Source organism: Pongo pygmaeus, chromosome 2 (assembly GCF_028885625.2).
Source record: "Pongo pygmaeus isolate AG05252 chromosome 2, NHGRI_mPonPyg2-v2.0_pri, whole genome shotgun sequence".
NCBI classification, from domain to species: Eukaryota; Metazoa; Chordata; class Mammalia; order Primates; family Hominidae; genus Pongo; species Pongo pygmaeus.
Window position 1 is genome coordinate 84,450,670 of NC_085930.1, and position 23,127 is coordinate 84,473,796.

General features: G+C 41.4%; 1 protein-coding gene across 5 annotated transcripts in view; it reads left to right on the forward strand.

Annotated features, from left to right (window-relative positions):
• Positions 1-850: 850 nt before the first annotated feature.
• TAFA4 (TAFA chemokine like family member 4) overlaps positions 851-23,127 on the forward strand; it is a 236,839-nt gene continuing 214,562 nt past the window's right edge. Inside the window, exons 1-2 of one of the 5 annotated variants that reach the window (XM_063661409.1) lie at positions 851-1,079; positions 3,314-3,431. The gene's annotated coding sequence lies outside the window, so the exon portion shown is untranslated. Of the gene's footprint in view, positions 1,080-3,313; positions 3,432-21,473; positions 21,760-23,127 lie in introns of those variants that run through there. The other 4 variants (XM_063661407.1, XM_063661408.1, XM_054481588.2 and 1 more) reach the window with 4 other exon arrangements.

Here is a 23,127-nt window from a genome sequence, read left to right on the forward strand (position 1 = left end):
GTAGAACAGTTAGGAACTTAAAAAAAAAAAAGTCTCATCCAACAGCTTGGCCCAGAATTGGCCTTGCTTCATTCAATTTATCCATTTTAGAAGATGAAAGGCTGCGTTGTCTGCCAGGATTTAGTGTCCAGTCCCAGGGAATCATTGTGTTTCTAATCTGATGTTTGGGCCATGACGCCAACCCCTTTGCCTGCTGGTCAAGATCAGTTCCTCTTTTTGTTATGTTGTTAAAAGGCCCATGACACGGACTGGTTTCAAACAGCATTTGGCTCCGTAGGGGACCAACTCACAGTCCTTTGGTTTTATTTTATTTTTTTTCTGGCATTTAGAGAGGAGTTCATTCCTACTAGCAGAGGACTGTAATAATACTCATTTTTAAAAACAGCTCCCCCAAAATTGAGTACGGAATGTTCTAGATCCTGACTGGGGTGTGGTTGCATGGGTGTATACATTTGTCAATGCTCATCCGAGCATTTTACCTCAATTATAAGGGCATGAGAGGGGAAAAAAGCATGAAAACTAGGTAGAAAAAAAGAAGAAGAATGAGAATAGTTAATTAGAGCACCTGTCTGAGGCTGGGTAAACCTAGAATTACTCTCTAGTAATCACTTCTAATTCTTAAGATTTCTTCAATCCCAGATCAAGGTATCCCCTTGTGGGAGGCTTACATTCATTCTCCCTAATTTGTGTTCTCCATTCCTTTGAAAGCAGTCATTCTAAGGCCACATAAGGATAACTGATATTTATCCCTATAAATAGTTAGTGTCAGAAAGGTAATCTTTCTCTGCATGTCTCTTTATTATGTCACACTGGACTTAGAATTAAATAAAGGTAGAAAATCTATCTACTTGAGGTGGGGGGCAGTGAATGAATTTGGCGTTTATTTCCTCAAACTTGTAAGGAAAGTGAAAGTGTAAAGATAAGAAATATAACTTTAAAATAAAAAAGTCTTTGGCTGTAATCATTCGTCATGCCTCTGATACAGATTTCCAGCCTTAGATATAAATATTTCAGGATCGAGACACTTTCATCTTTCTCTGCCTTGCAAGAAGGGAAGATTGGAAACAATCTTCCTTAAAGTAAGCAGCTTTAATCATTGTTTCTAAATCAACTGAACTGTGTAGGGAAAAAAAGAAGATCTAAGACTCCTATAATCCCTGGTTTAGTTGTAATGAAAATGTCCAGGCTGAGAAGGGAACAGATGGATTTTGATTAATTTCTACTAAGACCAGCAAGTATCAATCTCAATATTCTTTATAAACTTATCAGGGTAAATGTTATGTAGTCATAAGAGAATGAAGAAAAAAAGATTTATAACTGGGTTATGAATAGTTAAAGAGGATATACTTAAAAACACGATCCTTAGCGACATGTCGAAAATGTAGATTCATTGAATCACGGCAATTTTTTTCAGAGACTGTTTCAGATTTGTTCCTTTAAAAAGAAGTTGATATTTTTAAGAAGAGGACTTGTACCCATTGCCTTGGGTATCCAGTGCAGTGGGCCACAACATACCCACTGCATAGGCTTAACGGTAAGAAGAATGCAAACAAGACTCAAAGAGCTGAGAAGCTGGATTCGACATTTATGATTCCAGGATGATAATTGAAAACAAGGATGAACTTTACCAAGACATAATTTGGAATGAACTTAGACAATTCAGTTGCCACAGTTCATTAGTTTTATGGTTGATATTTAGGGTGCTGAGGGGCAAACTCTCAGCTTCCCTTGTCCTTTGCAGAACCTCATTCCTCCAGTCAATCAGAGAACCAACTGGGAAGAAGGGCAGAAAAATTCAGGGGCTTAGAGATTTAAATTCGGCATTAACTTGCAATTAGAAATGAAGTTTTTAAAAAGGCAAAGAAACAATCTGAAGTAGCATCAGTCCCACATTTGGGTAGAGTATGAGATGTTTACCTCCAACAGAAAATCAATAACAGCTGATTTTAGATTTAAAAGTACTTCTGCTGTCTAGCTTTGTCTTCTTCCCAGTGTAATTTCACATTTTCCATTACTTTCTGCCTGGTCTATGAGACGGCCACAGACTGCGGGCCGGGTGAACAAATAGAATCTTAAATACAACCTTCAGTATCATCGATACTTAACAAATTGCCAATTAAAGGCAGTATTCGTCATTCAAAAACTTTTCAGATCTTGTTTAAGAACAAAACAAATTTCAACTGGGAGCAAAAATGGGATCTTTCTTAAAAAAAAAAAAAAGGATCTTTCTGAGCAGAGAACATATGGAAAATGTTCTCTCCTTCCCAGGTATAGAGTGATATATTTACATAGAGGAAATGGAGAATTATTAATGAACTGTGTGATTGGTGTGCCTCCCATCACTGGAATGTGGTGAGTAGTAAATGAATTAGGCATTAATTCAACAGTAGATACACCATTTTTTTCTATTATCTTGTCATCATAGCTGTGACTTGGAAATAGGATCTACTTAGGGACAAGGATGCTGAGCTTACTGTAATGGAAACAAGCTGTTTGGGAAATTTGATCCAAGGATCATGATTTTAACTTGATAGTAGCCCACCTTCCAGGGAGCTCCTGTTCATTTTCTGTCAGTTAGGCCTGTGGGTTGAAGAGGATGCATCCATTAGAATGGCCTCCTGTAGAAAATAACTGGAGCCAACTTCTCCATTAGGCACAGTAGGTGCAGTGCCTAGGGCCCATGGAATATTTTAATTTCTTTTGAAATTGGAAAAAAAATGATTATAATCCAGTCTGGGTGACATGTCTTTATATCAATACAATCATAAAATATAATTTTCAATAGCTTTAAAAAGTTCTTTTTTTATTTTTTATTTTCAACAACTTTTTTATAGAGGAGGAATTCATGTAAGTAGGAGTGCCAAGGGCCCACAACAGCCATGATGTAGGCCTGGAAACTGATGGCAAACTCTAAGATTTTAGTGGAAGAGAATGATGCAAAGGGGCTCTTTGCAAAGGCACGGCTTGAGTGAAGAAAACTAGGAAGGGGCGGTGAAGCCCTTAGGGGTTAGAAATCATGGGAAGCTATCACCACCTGTGGGCCTGAAGCCACAAGAGAAGACCCCTCACTGGCCAAACCCAGTTAGAAACCAGGGGTGAGGGAATCTAGAGGTTCAGTCCGTCAGCTCCAGAGGACACAGAGCCAAGCAGAAGCACAGGCAAGAGCAGAAAATAGATTAGAGTTGGGAGATGGAGTTGTCAACAAAGAATAACCAATTCAAGGACCCATATTCCAATTACTTCCTGTCTGTGGATATATATATATATATATATATTTTTTTCCTTGAGACGGACTTTTTGCTCTGTCACCCAGGCTGGAGTGCAATGGCGCAATCTCAGCTCACTACAACCTCTGCCTCCTGGATTCAAGTGATTCTCCTGCCTCAGCCTCCTGGGTAGCTGGGATTACAGGTGCCTGCCACCACACCCAGGTAATTTTTGTATTTTTAGTAGAGATGAGGTTTCACCATGTTGGCCAGGCTGGTCTGGAACTCTTGACCTCAAGTGATCCACCCACCTCAGCCTCCCAAAGGATTACAGGTGTGAGCCACCATGCCCGGCCCTGTCTCTGGAATTTTTGAGGGGGTAAAACTGCCTTTGTGAAGGATTAATAGGATTCATGCATGAATTATAAAAGTAGAAACTTATTTTCACTTTCAAAAAGAAAAAAACGGATTTGAGAGGATGGTACCTATCCTTCAGGGGGCAAAGGGCCCAGGCTTTCTTGCTTGAATGCTTTCTTTTTAAAGAATCTGTCCTTTAGGGGTTGTGTTTCCTAGCCCTTTCCAATCAAGGCTCAACCTTCCTTTCTAGCCTAATGAGGAGACGGTTGGAGAATTGGTCAAGAAAAGCCTTCTGAATCAGACTGCCTGACCCAGCTCCATTATTGAATAGCTGTATCACCTCAGTTTCTGTACCTGTAAAAATAGAATAATAGTAGTACATGCTTCATAGGATGGTAGGGAGGATTAAATGAAATAATAGTAGCAAATATTTATATAGTGCTTATTATGAGCTAAGCACTATTCTAAGCATGTTATGTATGTTAACTCATTTTAACCACACAGAAAAACAAAGATTAAAACCTGAAGAGAGACCAGTTTGTGATGGTATTATTTGGGTAACAGGATATGGCTGTGCTTGAAACTAAACTGCCCTGGGTTTTCATATATGTGAATCAATAAATATTCTCTTATTTTTGGGAGAGTCTCTAAGCCAGTAACATTGAATTTCTGTTATTTGCAACCAAGACAATTCTAATAAAAGAGATAACATATAGATATAGATATGTATATTGATATGACTTGGCTCTATGTCCTCACTCAAATCTCATGTCCTGTTGTACTTCCCAGTGTTGGGAGAGGGATCTGATGGGAGGTGTCTAAATCATGAGGGCAGATTTGCCCCTTGCTGTTCTCATGATAGTGAGTGAGTTCTCACTAGATCTGGTTTAAAAGTGTATAGCACCTCCCCCTTCATACACTCTCCCTTTCCTCCTCTGCCATGGTAAGAGGTAATTGCTTCACCTTCATCTTCCACCATGATTTTAAGTTTCCTGAGGCCTTCCAGCCATGCTTCCTGTACAGCTTGCAGAACTGTGAGTTAATTAAACCCTTTTTCTTTATGAATTACCCAGTCTCCGGTAGTTCTTTATAGCAGTATGAGAATGGACTAATACATATATATATACACACACACATATATGTATATATTTATGTATATTGTATATATGTACACAAATATATATTCATTAGCTAAATAAGGAAGAAAAGTGATAGAATTCATAGGTAATGTTGTTAAACTTGTATAGACATTGCTATAGGAAGTCTCTCATTAGAAAAACTAATAAGGCCGGGCGCGTTGGCTCACGTCTGTAATCCCAGCACTTTGGGAGGCTGAGGTGGGGGAATCATGAGCTCAAGAGATCGAGACCATCCTGGCCAACATGGTGAAACCCCATCTCTACTAAAAATACAAAAATTAGCTGGGCATGGTGGCATGCACCTGTAGTCGCAACTACTCGGGAGGCTGAGGCAGGAGAATTGCTTGAGCCCGGGAGGTGGAGGTTGCGGTGAGCCAAGATCGTGCCACTGCACTTCAGCCTGATGACAGACTGAGACTCCATCTCACACATACACACACCAAAAAACCCCCAAAAACTGATAAAAGTGACTTTAAATTTGTTCAGTACCTTTGGTGCCAGGTGACTGTATGTATATTTTTCAACCACCCTATGAGGGAAGTTTTAATACTATTCTCACTTTATAGAGGAAGACAGGAAGCACCAGAGAGCTGGAATAACTTTCCCAAAGCCAGTTAGCTGCTGAGTCAATTGAGCCAGGATTCAAATCCTGATGCCTAACTCCAAAACCTGTGCTATTTTATCATAGTAGACTTCCTCCCTGTGACATACTCAGAATGTATGAGGGGATGGCCCATGGGTTTGAGCCAGTGTAGTTTTTACCATCTTCTTTCGTTCCATCAGAGAAGGCTGGGATAACCACAAGAACTGCAAAGGAGGATGGGATCAGAGCTGCCGTGATGAACACAGCTCCCCGTGAAAAATGAACTCTGCATCAGCTTTGGAAAGGTGACCCTCTCTCCTTCAGAATAATTGAACTGACAGAGGCTTTACTCTACCTGTTGGCCACATGCTGTGTGGGCATTAAGAGTAAAGCCCCTGACACTAACTTCTGCAGCGATAGAGCAATTGTCTTGCCATATTATGTGCTTTGGCAACAATAAGAGTCTGAAGGGGTACCCACTGGCCCAAACCCAGAAGTGAATTCCTTCCTAATGACTTTTTGTTACCAGTCTTCCTGTCCTTACTGAAGCAAAAGGGAGGCCCTGATCATGGGTGGAGGCCACAGAGAAGGGAGGACATTTCCCTGGACCTGAGCATGCAGCATCAGCCTCTCAGTTCCCCGGAGAGGGGCTGGGGTCAGGGTGGTGGCTTGAAGGATGGAGGAACATCCTCAGTCCTTTTCAAGCCTATGATTCCCATCTCTTGGGGTTAATATCAAATAATTGCCTGTCAAGCTTTCTCTGACCTTCCTTCCTCAGGCCCAACTTCTTTCTCCTTCCTGTGTGCTTTCATAGAGCATTATATCACACTGTAATACTTTTTCCTTTAAAAATGTATTTCTCCTTCTTTATAATACAAAAGTCATTATATTCTAGACTACTGGAAAAAATACTCATAATTTCATCACTTAAAAAAACTCATTCTTAGTATGTGTACTTCCTTTCTTTCAAAAAATATTCTTGGTTTTTTTTTTCTGAGACAGAATCTCACTCTGTTGCACAGGCTGGAGCTTATTGGCATGATCACAGCTCACTGCAGCCTAGGCCTCCTGGACTCAAGTGATTCTCCCTCTATGCATAATTTTAAAATTTTTTCTAGAGACAGGATCTCATTATGTTGCCCAGGCTGGTCTCAAACTCCTGGGTTTGACTGATCCTCCCACCTTGGCCTCCCAAAGTGCTGGGATTACAGGCATAAGCCACTGTGCCCAGCCAAAAATATTTTACTTTTTAGTTAAAAGCTTATCACTCCAAAAGGGCCATGGTCTCTTTATATTTTAAGTGGCTAGTGCATAGTAGGTGCCTGGTCAATATTTGCTGAATCTGGCTGGCACAAGCCAAATGTTGATTTTAACTTGCTTTTTAAAACATTTCCAATTAGTCACATCAAAGTTGTCTGGAAACCTCATTAGCCAACTTAAACCAGTGAGGAAAAAAGCTTCTTCTAATGATGGAATCCTATGTCCGTCTCAGGCTCTTGGTTTTTTTATTCTAACTCTTTAATTGTGTCTCTGCCTTTTTTTTAAAACAACTTTATTGAGCTATAATTCACATACCATAAAATTCACCCCCTTTAAAGTGTACAGTTCAGTGGCTTCAATATATTGACAGAGTTGGGCAGCCATCATCACTACTTAATTTTAGAAAATTGTCTTCACCCCAAAAAGAAACCCTGTGTATATTAAGAAACTGTAATAAGCAATCACTCTCCAGTCTCCTTTCCCCATCTCCTGGCTACTAGTTTCTTTCCTCTCTCTGTAGATTTGCTTATTCTGGATATTTCACAGAAATGAAATCACACAATGTGTAGTCTTTTGTGATTGGCTTATTTCATTGAGCAAAATGTTTTCAAGACTCATCTATGTTGGAGAATGTATCTTTTTTTTTGAGACGGAGTCTCACTCTTTCGCCCAGGCTGGAGTGCAGTGGTGTGGTCTTGGCTCACTGCAGCCTCCGTCTCCCAGGTTCAAGTGATTCTCCTGCCTCAGCCTCCGGAGTAGCTGGGACTACAGGCGCCCACCCCCACACCCAGCTAATTTTTTGTATTTTTTTCTTTTTTTCAGTAGAGCTGAGGTTTCACCCTGTTGGCCAGGGTAGTCTAGAATTCCTGACCTCAAGTGATCCACCTACCTCAGCCTCCCAAAATGCTGGTATTACAGGCATGAGCTGCCATGCCTGGTCCATCTATGAGTTTTTTTAAAATAACTTTTTACTGTTGCTCTGCATGTTTTTTTCTGTCTACTTGTCCTTCACATTCTTTGAGAGCTCCCTAACTGCCTATGTGTTCAGATGGCCTCTGTTATCTGATATTTGCCTTCTTTGTCCAAGCAGTGTGACATCTCCTGTATCCTATTGCTCAAGACTCCAAAGATCAAATAACAACCCTATTGGAATTTGCCAGACTCTAAAAAACACTGTGTATTTCAGCTTTATGTAATATACACTTCTATAATTGGATGTCTAATGATTAGGAAACAAGTCTATTTGAAAGTAACAATCTTACACACACACACACATACACACATACACACACACACACACAGATAGACATACAGAACCATTTCAAAGACTACATAGGCAACTGGGAAAAGAAAAATAAAATTTCCAGAAGAGTATGTCAAATAATTCATTTTTAAAAAGTATATCCCTGCAAAAGAATTTTAATTAACTGAAAGAAGGACTGGCAACAACTAGGTTCTAGGAAATAGAAAAGTTATATGATGTTCTAAATTTTCCAAGTTTTATAACTGAGAGGAATTGGTTCAAGGTTTATCTGGAGCTTTAAAGTCTAAACCTCAAATCAGTGTCAATTACCTCAACATACACTGCCAAGAAGATCACTTATTATTAATGAGTGGTGAAATGGATCACTAGGAAGTTAAGATAATTCTTTGTCATGAATTCTGTCTCTGAGTACAATTGAGTTGTTTTTCTAACTATATTTCAGAGGTCTAGAATATGTCTGTATCTAATCAACTCATCACATTTTCCTCTGCGTGTTATTAAGGCATTCATTAGCCTTCAATAGCACTGCAGAAGCTGGCTTTGGTTTAAAATTGTGCCCATGGTAGGAATATTTCCATAAACCACTTAAAACATTAGTAAGCTGTACTCTTCTCCCCCCTCCCCAGAATTTATTTAATCTCATTAAACCTAAAAAAGAGTCGAAGCAGTGGGTAGCATTTTCTTTCTTTCTTTTTTTTTTGGTGAATCAAAACATGAAAAAAGAATGCAAGCATTAAGAGGTAATGAACATTGGATGCACTCTATTCTAACTGTTCAGATTTAAAGCAATATAAAATACTTAGATGTCATTATCTAAAATACTTATGATGGGATTGTTTTTCCTCGATAAGAAATTAATTGGTAATAAATCTGTATTACAGGGAAGCTGGAAGTAAAAACAGACTGTGCCAACTTAATTTGGCTTTAGGGATAAGAAAGAAGCAGATGTTGGAATTAGCACTTTAGATAGTAACCCTCCAAATCAGCATTTGGAGACAAGATTGGTTGTGGAATTTTTCATGGGAACTGGTAGATTCACCCATCTGAGGTTCATAGCTTTGATTACATTTTGGGACCTCTGAAATTTATAGAAAATTGTACTTAGAAATAGGACTCATAATTTAAAATTTTCTTAACACCACAGTGCTCACAAATTTGCATGTCATTTGTGAGCAGGGGCATAATATACTAATCTTCTTTCTCCGGATTATGTCAATTTTGGCGGTATACATGCTGCCAAAGTAAGCACTGATAGCAAAAAGCCCAGGACTCAAGCAAGATGGGTTTTAACGTTCTTGTAAAATAATTATGTTGCCATAGGCAAGCTGTCTAACTTCTATGACATCAGTTTTCTCAACAGTAAAATGGGAACAATTGGTAGCTGCCCTGCATGCTTGGTAAGGTGGAAAGTACTGTGGAAAGTTAAAAGCACTAGAGAAATAAAAGTGTATTTTAAGTCAGAAAACTGACTTACACCACTGAGATAGTAAATATTACAGATCCAAACCCCAACATTAGAAATTTTTGGTAATAAAACAATCAAAGAAATATATGAAGATATTCATCAAAACATTACCAATGATGGTGCAATATTGGGACTAATCTAAATATCCAACAATAACAGGTTGTCAAAATAGATTATGTTATGGCTATAGTAAGGAAAACCATACCTCTATGAAGTTTCACAACATGTGATCTGCAAAAAATTGCAGAATATGAAACAGTATTTTATTATATAACCCCAACTTTTGGTTTGTTGAAATAAAATATATAGGAAAAAGTGGAAATAGATAAAACATTAATGTTTAGCTCTGAGGGTTGACTTTTTATTTTGAGGGGGATTTTCTGTATTTTTGAAGTTTTCTATATAAAGCACATATAACATTTTTATTAGAAAGATATACACGTATGTGTGTAATATATATCTATGTCTCATTGACTTCCAACTGGGGCTAGTTTTGAGCCCCATCCCCACCCCCAGCGAATGTTTGGCAATGTTTGGGGCTATTTTTGATTGTCACAACTGTGAAATGCTATTGGTGTTTAGTGGGAAGAGACCAGGGATACTGCTAAACACCCTACAGTGCACAGGGAAGCCTCCCACAGTAAAGAATTATCTGGCCAAAATGTCAATAGTGCTGAGGTTGAGAACCCTGAGCATTTCCTCCTAGGTCAAACCTCTGTTGTTGGTCTCATGAACAAGGGCTGAAGGCTAAAGGAGATTTGTCCACAATGGTCTCTCCAGGTAACCCTCACCCCCACCTGACTTTCTTGTCTTCAAACTGTCTTCTCTTGCACTCAGCCCGTGGAGTCTGTACCCAGTCTAAAGCTAGAGGGGAGGCTATTTTCCCCAATCTATTGTTCAGGATATGCTGTGGCTTTTTGATATTCAAAAGCCTGGCTTCTGGGGCTCAGAAACCCTTTCAAAACTATTATCTCTGGTGTGGGTTTCAGCAGCCTATTTTGAAACTCATAAGCCATGGCTTTGTCTCTTTGTTCTCGGAGTTTTGCTTTGGTATTTTTTTCCCTAGGGCTGTAAGCATACTGTTTAGCTGCTGCAATTTGTTGAGTGCAAGAAGGAAAGAAGGGGCATGGAGTAAAAGGAAGTACAAGAGAATATTTAAAAAAATCATCTCAGTGCATTTATTTATTATTTAAAATGTATGTCAGTGTGTGCTAATAACCTTAAAAAATAAAATGCTGACATAATGAATCACACATTACTTTTTTTGTTTTTGTTAAGAATCTTATGAAAATGTTAGAATGTTTTGAATTTGCTAGGGGCAAAATTGACTCAATTTGGAACCTTGTTTATCAAGACTGGGTGGAAGTGTCACTTTGGGGTGTCACCATATTCAACCTGATACCCACTTTTTTTTTTTTTTTTTAAAGAGATAAGGTCTCGCTCTGTCATCTAGGCTAGACTACAGTTGCCCAATCATAGCTCACGGCAGCCTCGAACTGCTGGGCTAAAGTTATCCTCCTGCTTTAGCCTCGTGAGTAGCTGGAACTACAGGTGCCTGCCATGACGCCTAGCTAATTTTTAAATTTCTTGTAAAGACAGGGTCTCATTATTTTTCCCAGGCTAGTCTTCCCATTTGCTGGCCTCAAGCGATCCTCTTGCCTTGTCCTCCCAAAATGTTGAGAATACAGGCATGAGCTATGGCGCCCAGCTGATACCCACTTTTTGATATTCTCCAGATCCCATCTCGTTCTCTTCAGCCTGGTCCTTCAGACTTGTATTAATTTGCAAGGTTTGTTTAGAGATTCAAATGGCTAAGGCAGATTGAATTTTTCAGACCAGGCATACTATGAGGGTAATGGAACGTGAACATGGCAGGAAAATGACCGAATCCTAGAACACAAACTGCTTGAGGTTCCTTCCATCTCATGACAGCTAGAAGCATGGTCACTGTGAACCTCTGTAAACTCTACCTCAATCTTGCTTCTGTTGATAGAATACTAAAGAGTCAGTGTTCTTCACAAAAACAGAATCAATAGGATATATATAGAAATAAATATGAATATAAATTATATATATAAATTATAAGTATAGCTTATGTAAATAAATATAAACATAAATTATATAAAAAAATTTAAATACAAATTATATAAAAGTAAATATAAATATATATTATATATAAATATAAATATACATTATTTATATGTATAACAAACATGAGATTTGTTGTAAGGTAATTGGGTCATGCAGTTGCAGAAGCTGAGACTCCATGATCTGCAATCTGCAAGCTGGAAACTCAGGAAAGCCAGGGGTGTAGCTCAAAACCCTGAGAGCTCCATAGCTGATGGTGTAGATTCCAATCCAAATCTAAAAACCTGAGAACCAGGAGTGCTGAAGGCAGGAGAATATCGATGTCCCAGCTCAAACAGTCAGCCAGAGAGTGAATTCAAACTTTTTCTGCCTTTTTATTCTATTCAGGGCCTCAATGAATTGGGTAATGCCCTCTCTCGTTGGGGAGGGCCGTCTGTTTTTTACTTAGTTTACCTATTCAGATATGAATCTCTTTCAGAAATACCTTCATGGACATACCCAGATAGTATGTTTAACCAGATATCTGGGCATGCTGTGGCCCAGTTAATTCAACACATACAATTAGTCATTATTGGTATATAATGTGTAGAGCCTTGCACAGAGTGAGTGTCCAATAGATGAGGCTATCACAGTAATTCCCTAACTGTGTACTTTCACTTGACAGCCTCATTCCCGTCTGTGGCTGCAATGAGTACCTCTAAGCATCTAAGCAGATGATTTCCAAATCCATGTCTCCAGCCCAGATCTCTACCACTCAAGGTTCTGAGGCAACTTGGAGTAGGGGAAAAGCATTCTTGACTTAGAGACTTTCTAGCTTGAAACAAGTCACACTAAGAAACATCAAATATGTTCTCTGAGCCTCAGTTTATTCATTGGTAAAAATGGAGAAAATAAGTAGCTTCTAATGGAGTTACTGCAAAAAGGAAATAAGACAATGTGGGTAAAATCACTAAATATGTTAGCCTTTTCTTACCTAGATATTCTACTCAAACACAAAATTTTCAAGCACTGAAGCTCCCAGTAAATTGAGTCAGCTACTTCCTGAATATCTCTTTTAGAGTTGCTGTGGTCTCAGATCTCCAACTCTGTAGACTGGCTTCTTCGTATCTTCAATTGCACATCGTCCACAATTGTCTATCATGTCTTCTACTTTATTATAACATTTAGTTCAACTGCCCCAACCAAATGACTCAGTTTCTAGGGCCCCCATTTTCAAATTCCAGGAAGAAAAGTCTGTTTGGCTCATGCCACTTTTCCAGCCAGGCCACACAAATCAGAGGCATTGGATAGATGAATTGTACTTGGCTTAGGACCTCAAACATAATTTATTTAGCTGTTACCACGTGGGTTGGGTAATACGGAACCTGGTTAGTTGTTCAGTCAGGGCAGTGTGTAGGGCAGATTCCTGCAATGGACACTAGTGAACATTGTCCAGCATTCCTTCTTTCCTAGGAATTTATAACCATGTAATGATAGTGGGGCTGCCATTCACCCCCTCCTTGCCCAACCTGGGCATGGGCATAGACTTGTGAAACAATCTGGGCTAGATTTTTAAAAAACTGAAGTCAGAGGAGAATTCTTGTTGCCTTTAGGGTCACATGGCTGGAAGGGAATAGCTTGGGATTATTGAATAACATTTCCCCTGCTTTTTGGACGTAGCCTCTTCTTGGTAAGAGAATGAGGCAACAATAAAAAAAAGAAAAAAAAAGCCAAGAGATGGGGAAGATATACATACACATACATTCCTTCCCTGAGTACTAATATCCAATCACACTTCTGGAACTTCTCAGTTCTGTGAGCAGATAGCTGTCCCTTTTTGCCTATGCCAGTTGTGTTGGGTTTCTGTCACCTGCAATCAAGGGTTTTGGCTAGGATGCTTTCTCGGGAGATGCTTGGCAGGCAGGCAAATGTCTAATACTGAATCCAGCTTGAAATCCCATGGGATTTGAGGTCTATGGATAGATTTAACTTCCCTGGTGAGAAAGTCCCTGATTGAGAGTATTTCAAATGTCAGATGTCCAAGTGAAGCCTCTTAAGTGCTACTTTAACATTCATGACCTTTTACACAATAATGTTGTTCCAAGATAGAGGCAAAACACTGAAGTCCAAAAATAAAAGTCAAATGGCATGTGGTTTTTGTTGCATGTGTTAGAATATGATAGATAGAAAAAAAAACTGGAATAAAACCCAACTCTCATTTTTCTGTTTTCTCCAAAACTTTGCACTAGAATTCTAGGAGAGTAGATAGGACAGGTAATGACCGCCAGCATGGTTTCTCTTTCCACCTTTATTTTGTCACAATATCAACTTGCAAGACACAAACTCAGCATGCTCGGAACCCAAGTTTCAAAGATATTTAACTGTCAGCCCATCTTTGCTACCATCCTCACTAGATTGAGTCATTTCAGGGGAAGCTGAGTTGGTGAACAGGGAAGGAAGAAATTCTCAGTATACATCATCATTCAGTGTGAGGCAGAGTGGCTGCCCCTTAGGGTTGCAGAGCTAGAGAGAGAAGAGAACATTAAGGATGGAGTCAGGCTAGGCCCATGGTGGAATATGAAGGCACTACAAATCCTGTGTTTCTTTAGAATAGCATTCTCATCAGCCACTTCTGCCAAAGAAGTCACTCCTATTTTCATAAATCTCAGCCCCCTTCTGATTGTGTTATGCCCCACCTTTCCAATTTTGCCATTTACTTAAATTATTATCCATATATTTTTCTTTAATTGGAATCACCTTTGAATTTAGCCTCATTCCAAATAGCAATATCCATGAAACCACAGGTTTGATATTCTCACTTAACTTTTTCCTGATGTACATTAAAACAATTAAAACTATTAAAAAATTCTTTTGCATCTCAGGTAAAGTCATTTTGCAACCCATCTGTGGAATAAAAACCATATTTTGGAGAATACTGGGTTAATATATTGTTTCTTGTGTTACCACACAGACATGCTACAAATGTGGGAGGGATAACAGTTAGAAACTTTATTTATATCTGGAAATCATTAGCAGATTTGATACGGTCACCTGTTACAGTCTAGAAGGTGAAGGTACAGAGAAGCAGTAAATTTTGATGGAGCAAATAGGGGTTAGAGAAACAATAATTTCTTTCTTTTTTTTTTTTTTTTTCTTGAGATGGGGTCTCACTCTGTTGCCCAGGCTGGAACGCAGTGGCTCGATCTTGACTCATTGCAACCTCTGCTTCCTGGGTTCAAGTGATTCTCCTGCGTCAGCCTCCCGAGTAACTGGGACTACAGGCACGCACCACCATGTCTGGCTAATTTTTGTATTTTTAAAGTAGAGATGGGGTTTCATCATGTTGGCCAGGCTGGTCTCAAACTCCTGACCTCAAGTGATCTGCCCGCCTCAGCCTCCCATATTGCTGGGATTACAGGCGTAGGCCACCGCACCCTGGCCTAGGGAAACAAGAATTTTTTGTTTATTATCTTTTTTCCTTGCTAGACTGCCAGTCCTGTGAGAGTGCAATCTGTATCCACCTTGTTCACTAATGTGGGCTTGTAGGTAGCAGAGAGACTGGCACACAGTAGGCACTCATTAAATATTTGTTGGAGGAAGAAGGTATGAGCTGAATAGAGTCTCATCCAGGTCATTGTGGTACATATTTGTAAGTTCTTTGAGGTCTAGGATTATGGATTTTTCTTTTACAACTGCATCTCAAGTACCTCATACAATATCTAGCACATGCAAACAAAATTAAAAATTTTTTTTGACCAAAATACGTTTAGTCTAAGTTTGGTAATTTGTGATACAAATTGAATCACATCTCCATTTTCAGCTTTAAAAATTTGATATTTTAGACATTTACAAGAACTTCCATTAGTTTTTAAAAGTTATTTTAAATTGTGGTGAAATGCACTTAGTAATAAAATGTACCAGCTTAATGATTTTTAAGTGTACAGTTCAGTGTCATTAAGTACAGTCAAACTATTGGGCTACCATCACTTCATCCATCCCTGAACTCCATTTTGCAAAATGGAAACTATATCCATTAAACACTAACTTTCCGTTCTTTCCTTCCTCTAATCCAAACTCATCCAACACGTGGCCTGTGGGCCGCATATGGCCCAGGATGGCTTTGAATGTGGCCCAACACAAATTGTTAACCTTCCTAAAACATTATGAGATGTTTTGTGATTTTTTAAAAAGCCCATCAGCTATCATTAGTGTTAGTGTATTTTATGGGTGGCCCAAGACAATTCTTCTTCTTCCAATGTGGCCCAGGGAAGCCAAGATTGGACACCCCTGCTCTAGCCCCTGGCAACCACCATTATACTTTCTTTTTTCTTTTTTGAGACAAGGTCTCACTGTCACCCAGGCTGTAGTACAATAGCATGATCATGGCTCACTGCAGCCTCGACCTCCTGGGCTCAAACAATACTCCCACCTCAGCCTCCCAAGTAGCTGGAACTATAGATGAGCACCGTCATGCCTGGCTAAATTTTTAAATTGTTTTTTGTAGAGATGGGGTCCCACTATGTTACCCAGGCTAGTTTAGAACTCCAGGGCTCAAGTGATCCTCCTGCATTGGCTTCCTGAAGTGCTGGGATTATAGGCATGAGTCACATGATTCCACTTTCTGTCTTTATACATTTGACTAGTCTCAGTACCTCACATAAATGAAATCATACAGTATTTGTCTTTTTGTGAATGGCGTATCTCACTTAGCATGATGTCTCCAAGGTTCATCTGTTTTGCATCATGTGTCAGAATAGCCCTCCTTTTAAAGGTTGAATTACATTCCATTGCATGCATGTATATATCACATTTTATTTGTTCATCTATTGATGGACACTTGGGTTGCTTCTTTCCAAAAAGTAATGTTGCTATGAATGTGGGTGTACAAATATCTCTTTAACAAACATCATGTTTAAACAAATTAGCAAAAGAATCAATGAAAATAAATTAATGAATGACATCACCAGCCTTCTGTGTAGCTGAGTGCTATACGACCATATTGGGAGACGCTGGAGTGGGAGGGATGGACAGAAGACAGGGTACCAAAAGGAGCATTATTTCTTTGATGATTCTATCTGGGGTTGGTCCTGCTTGGAATCTAGCTTGTATTGCTCTGTGCAACAGCTCTTGTATGATTTCTAAAAGTGCCCTCCCACTGTGGTTTCATAAATCCTTCTTATGCTAATTTGCCCTGAAGGGCTGATCTATTCCAGGGCATAAATTATTGAAGCAGTTGTGGTCAGCGAAGGGAATGATAGTGAAACCCACCTGAGCCTTCCAAAGCAAATATCCAGACACCTTGTCTGAGTTCCAGAAGTCTAAAACAAGTCTGACCAAGCCATCCAAGGCAGGAAGTCATTTAATGGCTAAAACAGCTACCCACTTCCTGGGCAAGGTGGGGGAATCCAGGATGCAACAAGAGAAGCCTCACATCTTTTCACTGTTGCAAGTTCTCTGGGCTTTTTCCCTGATCGGGACTGTGGGGAAGCCACGAGAATAGAAAGTTATTCACAAAGACTGGCCGAAGCCATTTTTAGATGTTCACTCTCAGGCAGGAGGATCTATTAGTATCTGTGTAAAGCGGGCCAGAGCTGGCATTGCAAAATTGTGTATAGCATTTGGTCTGGCAAGGGACGTGATGTTCTTTACTATTTGAATAAGGGGAGGGACCCCTTAGTGTTGGGGCACTGTCAATGTATGAGATAGGATGTCTGTCAAAGTAGGCTGAGCGCTAAGAAGCTGGACTTACATTTCCTTAGAGGGTGTTGAAGAACAGACAGGCTGAAAACAAAAAAAAATTATATATATCAGTTGTTTCATTTATAAAGTCCCTGCAGTTCCTAGTTTGAAGCAAGGGAAAACAAAGCAAATATCCGGCTAGAAAAGTGTACTTGAAAGCTAGAAGGCTGGGGTAAATAAAAAAAGTTAGAAAACGGTGCTTTGAAAATTTCAAAGACAAATGTAAAGGAATAGACAGATGCTTTTAAAACATTTAAATTTATTTTTATATATTTAGGAGGCACAAGGGCAAGTTTCTTACATGGATATGTTGCATGGTGGTAAACTCTGGGCTTGTCATGTACCCATCACTTGAATAGTGAACACTGTACCCAATGGGGAATTTTTTAGCCCTCACCCCGCTCCCACCCTCCCACATTTTGTAGTCTTCAATGCCTATTATTCTACATAGTATGTCCATGTGTACCCAGACAGATGCTTTTTGCTTTTTCTGTGTTCTTTCTTCACTTGTTTCACTATTCAACCACTAGAGCACAGGGCTGACAGTAAGCGAGACTGTTTCAAGGCATAAGTCAGCCATTTAAAGGTGGTTTCAACCATGGGCGTATTAGCGTTTTTTGAGTGTCAGTTTTCTCATCTGTAATACGGAGATTATAAGAGAATTTACCTTGTATTTACCTTTACTTATGTTTACATGGATTATAAAGATGATAATCCGTGTGAAGTAGTTAGTATAGTGAGCCACACACAAGCCTCCAATTAAGTTAGCTATCATTCTTATTAGTCTCCTCAGAAAAATTACTACGTGCAAAATTGTGTTGCAAAATTTTAAAACTGAAGCTTCGCTAGAAACAAGAGGATCTTTTACACAAGCCCAGGAGAGTCAGGATGTTCCTTTCAGGCATAGTCAGTCATCAGCACATATTGATTAAGCACCAGGACATGCCAGTAGTGTTGTGGATGTTATACAAATGAGGAAAGTAAACACAATGTCCAAGTCACGTGGTGTCACTACCTACAAATACAGAGGCACGTCCAGGGGTGTTCTGTGAATGTGTGGTGTGTGCAAAATACTGTTGGCGTGACCTTCACAGGTTCTTACGTAAGAAAATAAATCATTTGACCCCATTTTTAGGAAACACGTTGATTGATTTTATACAACCTCAAAGGATGCAAAATGGGTCGCAAAGAGAGAGAGAAAGAATGTTACCGAATGAATGACAGGAATGTTTTCTTATAAGAGGAACTGCTATCTCTGCCTGGAACAATTTTTGCCCAGATATTCGCCTGGATGGCTTTTTGTCAGTTAGGTCTTGACTCAAGCATCACTACCTCATAGGGACCTTCCCTAGGCAGCCAATCTAAATTAAACCCATCCTCATATCCTTCTAACGCTCTAGCCTTCTTTTATTTTCTTTTAGCACTTATTCTGCTCTGAAATTACCTTATTCATATATTTGTTGAATTATTTACTGTCCAACCTTCCCCCAAAAGAATACACGCAAGTCACATGTGCCTTGTTTGTCACCATATCCTAGAGCCTGGCTCACAGCGGGCACTTGATAAATAGCTGAATGAGGAAACAATTGGATAATTGGGGCTTAGTGGCTATTTTTTTTTTTTTTAACATAGCTTGCCTTTTTTGTGGTGATTTGGTTAGTAAATCTCAATTTATCAGATCATTCTGGCTTCTTGCTACTGCACAAGAGACATCAGGTCATTGGAAACTTACAGATGAGTCCCTTAACTGTACTATCTTACTTTAGAAACAAACACACTTTTATGCTTGTATGAATTTGCTAGGGCTGCCTTACAAATACCAAAAACTAGGTGGCTTAAACAACAGAAATTTCTTGTCTTACAGTTCTGGAGGCTAGAAGTCCAAGGTTAAGGTGTTAGCAGGGTTGGTTCCTTCTGAGGGCTGCAAAGAATTTGTTCCATGCCTCTCTTCTCCCTAGGTGGTTTGCTGGCAATCTTTGGCATTCCTTAGCTTATGGAAGTATCACTCCGTCTCTGCCCTGATTTTTACATGGTGTTCTTCCTGTGTGCAGGTCTGTCTCCGAATTTCCCCATTTTATAAGGACACAGTCATACTGGATTCGGTCTCATTCTAAAGACCTCATTTAATTTAATTTCATAAAGACCATATCTCCAAACAATGTCACATTCTGTGGTACTGGGGGTTAAGACTTAAACATATAAATTTTAGGGAGACAAAGTTGAACCCCTAACAGTACTGAACATCCAGGATGGAAGAACATGGTATGAGGTTGAGCCAAACACAGTTGCTTACGTTTTGGTTTTCCTCACCAGGACAAGAAGCCCCCAGTGCAGGAAAATTGGAGATATGAAAAACAGGGCTTAAGTAAACACGCAGATCTTTGCCAGAACCATGTTTGTCACACAGTATGGAAGCAACAAATATTTGGTGAAAAAATGAATGTGGACTTCTTTTTCTAAATGACTTGCTCCCTCACTTCTTCCAAGTCTTGGTTCAGATATTATCTTCTCAGTGGGAACTAGCCTAACTACTATTCTTAGAACCACCATCTCCCCAGTACTCACCTTCTTTTCTCTTACTTTCTTTCTCTCTGTAACACTGACCACTTTCTATCAAACTCTGTAATTCACTTATTTGTCATGTTAATTGCCCATCTCTCCCTACTAGAAGATAAGTTCCATGAACTCAGGAACTTTTCACTGTTGTGTTTCCTTCTGTATGTACGTACCAGCACTTGTTACAGCGCCTGACACAGAGTAGGCCCTCAGTTTTGCTGAGTGAATGAATGAATGAATGAATGCTGTTGAGAAAGAGCTCTGGAATCTTCTGGCATGCTATTTCAGGTTTTGCTTGGATCTCCCCTTGGCCGTCACAGAATTTCAATGCTAGTCTTTAAAGGAAATCTCAAAGATCAAGCCCCGATCTCCAAAGCTTGAATTCTCTCTTAAACTGGTGACATCTTGATAACAAATTGCCTTTGAATGTAGAACCCCCATTTTAATAATAAGAGAGTAAGAGATTGAAACTGTTTAACAAGTAAAATGTGCTATGCTATGTGTGGTATGGGGAACAGAAGCAGAAGGCCTGCCATAGGTTAGTTCAAGGGGTAGACTCAGAGAAGGGCGAATATACTTTGGAGTGCAGCAGGGGCAGGATGGCACATAATTGTATGTCAATGCAGAGTAAAAGGACCAGAAGATGATAAGCCAAGCCAATGACAGTGAGCAGCATAGTGGTACAGAGCAAAGTTTTCTAACTTTATGCATGTACCAGCCACTTGGGCATCTTGTTAAAATGAAGATTCTAGTTCTGGGGTGGGGCCTGAAAGTCTGCAGTTCTAACGTGTTCTCAAGGGACGGCTCTACGAAGCCATGCTTTGAATACTAAAGAGCATGGATTTACTAGTTACCTGTGTAATCTTCAGTAAACGATTTAACTTCTCTGTGCTTCAGTTATCTCATCTATAAAATAGAGATCAGATGAAGTAATCCCAGTAAAATGAATACCATTAAGTGTCATTGATTATCTGTTACATCACTTGCGGAAGAGTGGAGGGCATGACTGGGGATGGGGTGGGAGGAGGGAGTCAAAGATCTTAGCTGTATTTTTTTTTTTTTTTTTTGAGACAGAGTCTCGCTCTGTCGCCCAGGCTGGAGTGAGTGCAGTGGTGCGATCTTGGCTCACTGCAAGCTCCGCCTCCCCGGTTCACGCCATTCTCTTGCCTCAGCCTCACGAGTAGCTACAGGCGCCCGCCACCACGCCTGGCTAATTTTTGTATTTTTAGTAGAGACAGGGTTTCACCGTGTTAGCCAGGATGGTCTCGATCTCCCGACCTCATGATCCACCCGCCTCAGCCTCCCAAAGTGCTGGGATTACAGGCGTGAGCCACCGCGCCCGACCCCAGCTGTATTTTATACATTAAATAAGAGAAGTATTTAGGTATTGATACGTGAGCCGAGTTTTCTCCTCTCTCATACAAGCACATTTCACGCGAAGCCAGATTAGTTCATGAATGTGCTACAGCACAGGGTGGCTAAGAAATCCTGCTTGCAAACTGCTTTGGGTCCTGCGTGGAGAATGGTTTCGACTGAGAGCCGAACCCTAAATCCCTCTTCCTTATGCGGAGCTCAATGCGACTCTCAGGTATTCAGGAAGAATACCTTTTGCTCAACACCTGCGGAGTGGTGGCCACAGCGAGGCGCTCGGGAGAGGCGCCTGGAGGCCGGCAGTGGGGGCGCGCCGGCTGAGCAGAGGTGCAGGGCGGGGAGAGGGCCGGCCCACGTGGACCGCGGGGCCAGGCAGGGGCAGGAGCAGCCTGCCGGCCCGGCCAATCAGCGCGTTCCGCGGCGGGCCCGGCCCCTCCTGGTCAGCGCGCTAGCTGGGCTCGGCCCCGCACTGCTAGCTGCGCGCCGCCCTGGACGGGGCGCACCGACTGCGCGCGCGGCTGCGGGCGAACATCGGGAGTCCTGCCTCAGCCGCCGCTTCTCCAGCAGGAGCTTCGGGCTTCTCTTGGTAGAGACGTGGGAACTTTTCTTCTCCTGGCGAGGCTGCAGAGGTGATGGGCCGCTCCCGGGGCTCCCGCAGGGAGGCGGCACGGTGAGCGTCCTCGGGCTCCGGTGCGGAGATCAGTGCCTAGTTCCGGACGCGCGGGTCAGACTTGGATGCCGGCTCTAGTCGAGTAAGAAGAGTTGGAAGGGATAAGGAGGGGCGAGAGGATGGGGTGGGGGTGGATTTGGACGCTGTATTTAGGTGTTGTCTCGTGGACAGCCCCTGCCTCTCGGGCTGGTACTGACTTAACTCAGCTCGGTGCAGCTCCCCTCATCCCGGCTCTCTGGGGACGCTGGGGAGACTGCCTGTGCTGAGGTCGGCGTGCAACCCGAAGTTGGAAGCGGCGCTCCGAAGTAAGGATGTGTGGCTGGAGAGAGGCAGCGGCCGCTTCCAGTTTCGGGGTTCGTGTCTGACAGAATCCCTGGGGGTGCTCTGCTGATGCGGAGGAGGCCACTCGATGAATTGGTATAGGGGGTGGTGAACTCACCGTGAGCTCTTTTCTGGACAAGCCGACCTTAGCTCTTCATCCCTTTAATCTGAGCTAGGATCTTTCTAGGAGCAAGCAGGTGGGAGCCGGTCAGCGTCCCCCCGCCCCCACCCTGAAGCTCTGGTTGCTAGGATCTTGCTTGAAGGGCGCCGCGAGCGCTCGGGACGCGTCTTCCAGCTGGGAGCGCAAAGCTTCCCGCCCAAGTGGAGAACTGGAGCGGGTCTGAAAGTTGCGTCTCTTTCCGCGGAAGGCGTCTCAGATTTGCCCACCAAGGCGGCATCTCTACATTTCTTTCGCTCGTTTTCCCTCTTTGCCCTGTTAATCCGCTACTAGAAGAGAGGGAATCCTTGACCCTAAGCAAGGAGCTCGGGGGAGGATTGGAACTGGAAAGCTTGATCTGCTGCACCTGGGGAGGCTGCCCAAGTCAGACCCAGTGCCGCTGGTGCGTTTTCTTCTGGAATCAGCATCATTTAACGTTTAGGGGCTCCACGGAGCCTTAGTAAAGCTGTGAATCAGCTCCTAAGCAGTAGGTACATGCACGGGTTCACAGACTCACCGACACCTAGCCTGGTGCCCATCCCCCCTCACCGAGATTCAGGGACCCCCTTTGGTGTAACGTCTTTATCCCTGAACTCTTTTCCCTTTTAACTTTTCAATGGTCTTCCCTCTGAGACAAGCAAGTTTGATGTGATGTGACAGGCGATCCCCGTGTGTGGGGATGGGCGTCTTCGAAGCCTTGGTCTGTTTCTGTCTCTAATATCCTTGGCATGAAGCTTGTCCACCATAACCCGGAGCTGCCACCTGCAGACTCGGTCACCCAAACTTGTGTATACTGATGGCCTAGCTTCCTAATCACACGCATCTTCGTTTGGCCCCCTCTAGAACACTCGCTGAGGAGGGAAGAGGTGGGGGCAGTTTGTGTCTGAGCCCAGTTCAGGAAGGCCTTGGATTTTTTTAAAAGCTAAAGTAATTTAGGAACAGCCATTTTGCAATATAATTAGTGTTTCCACT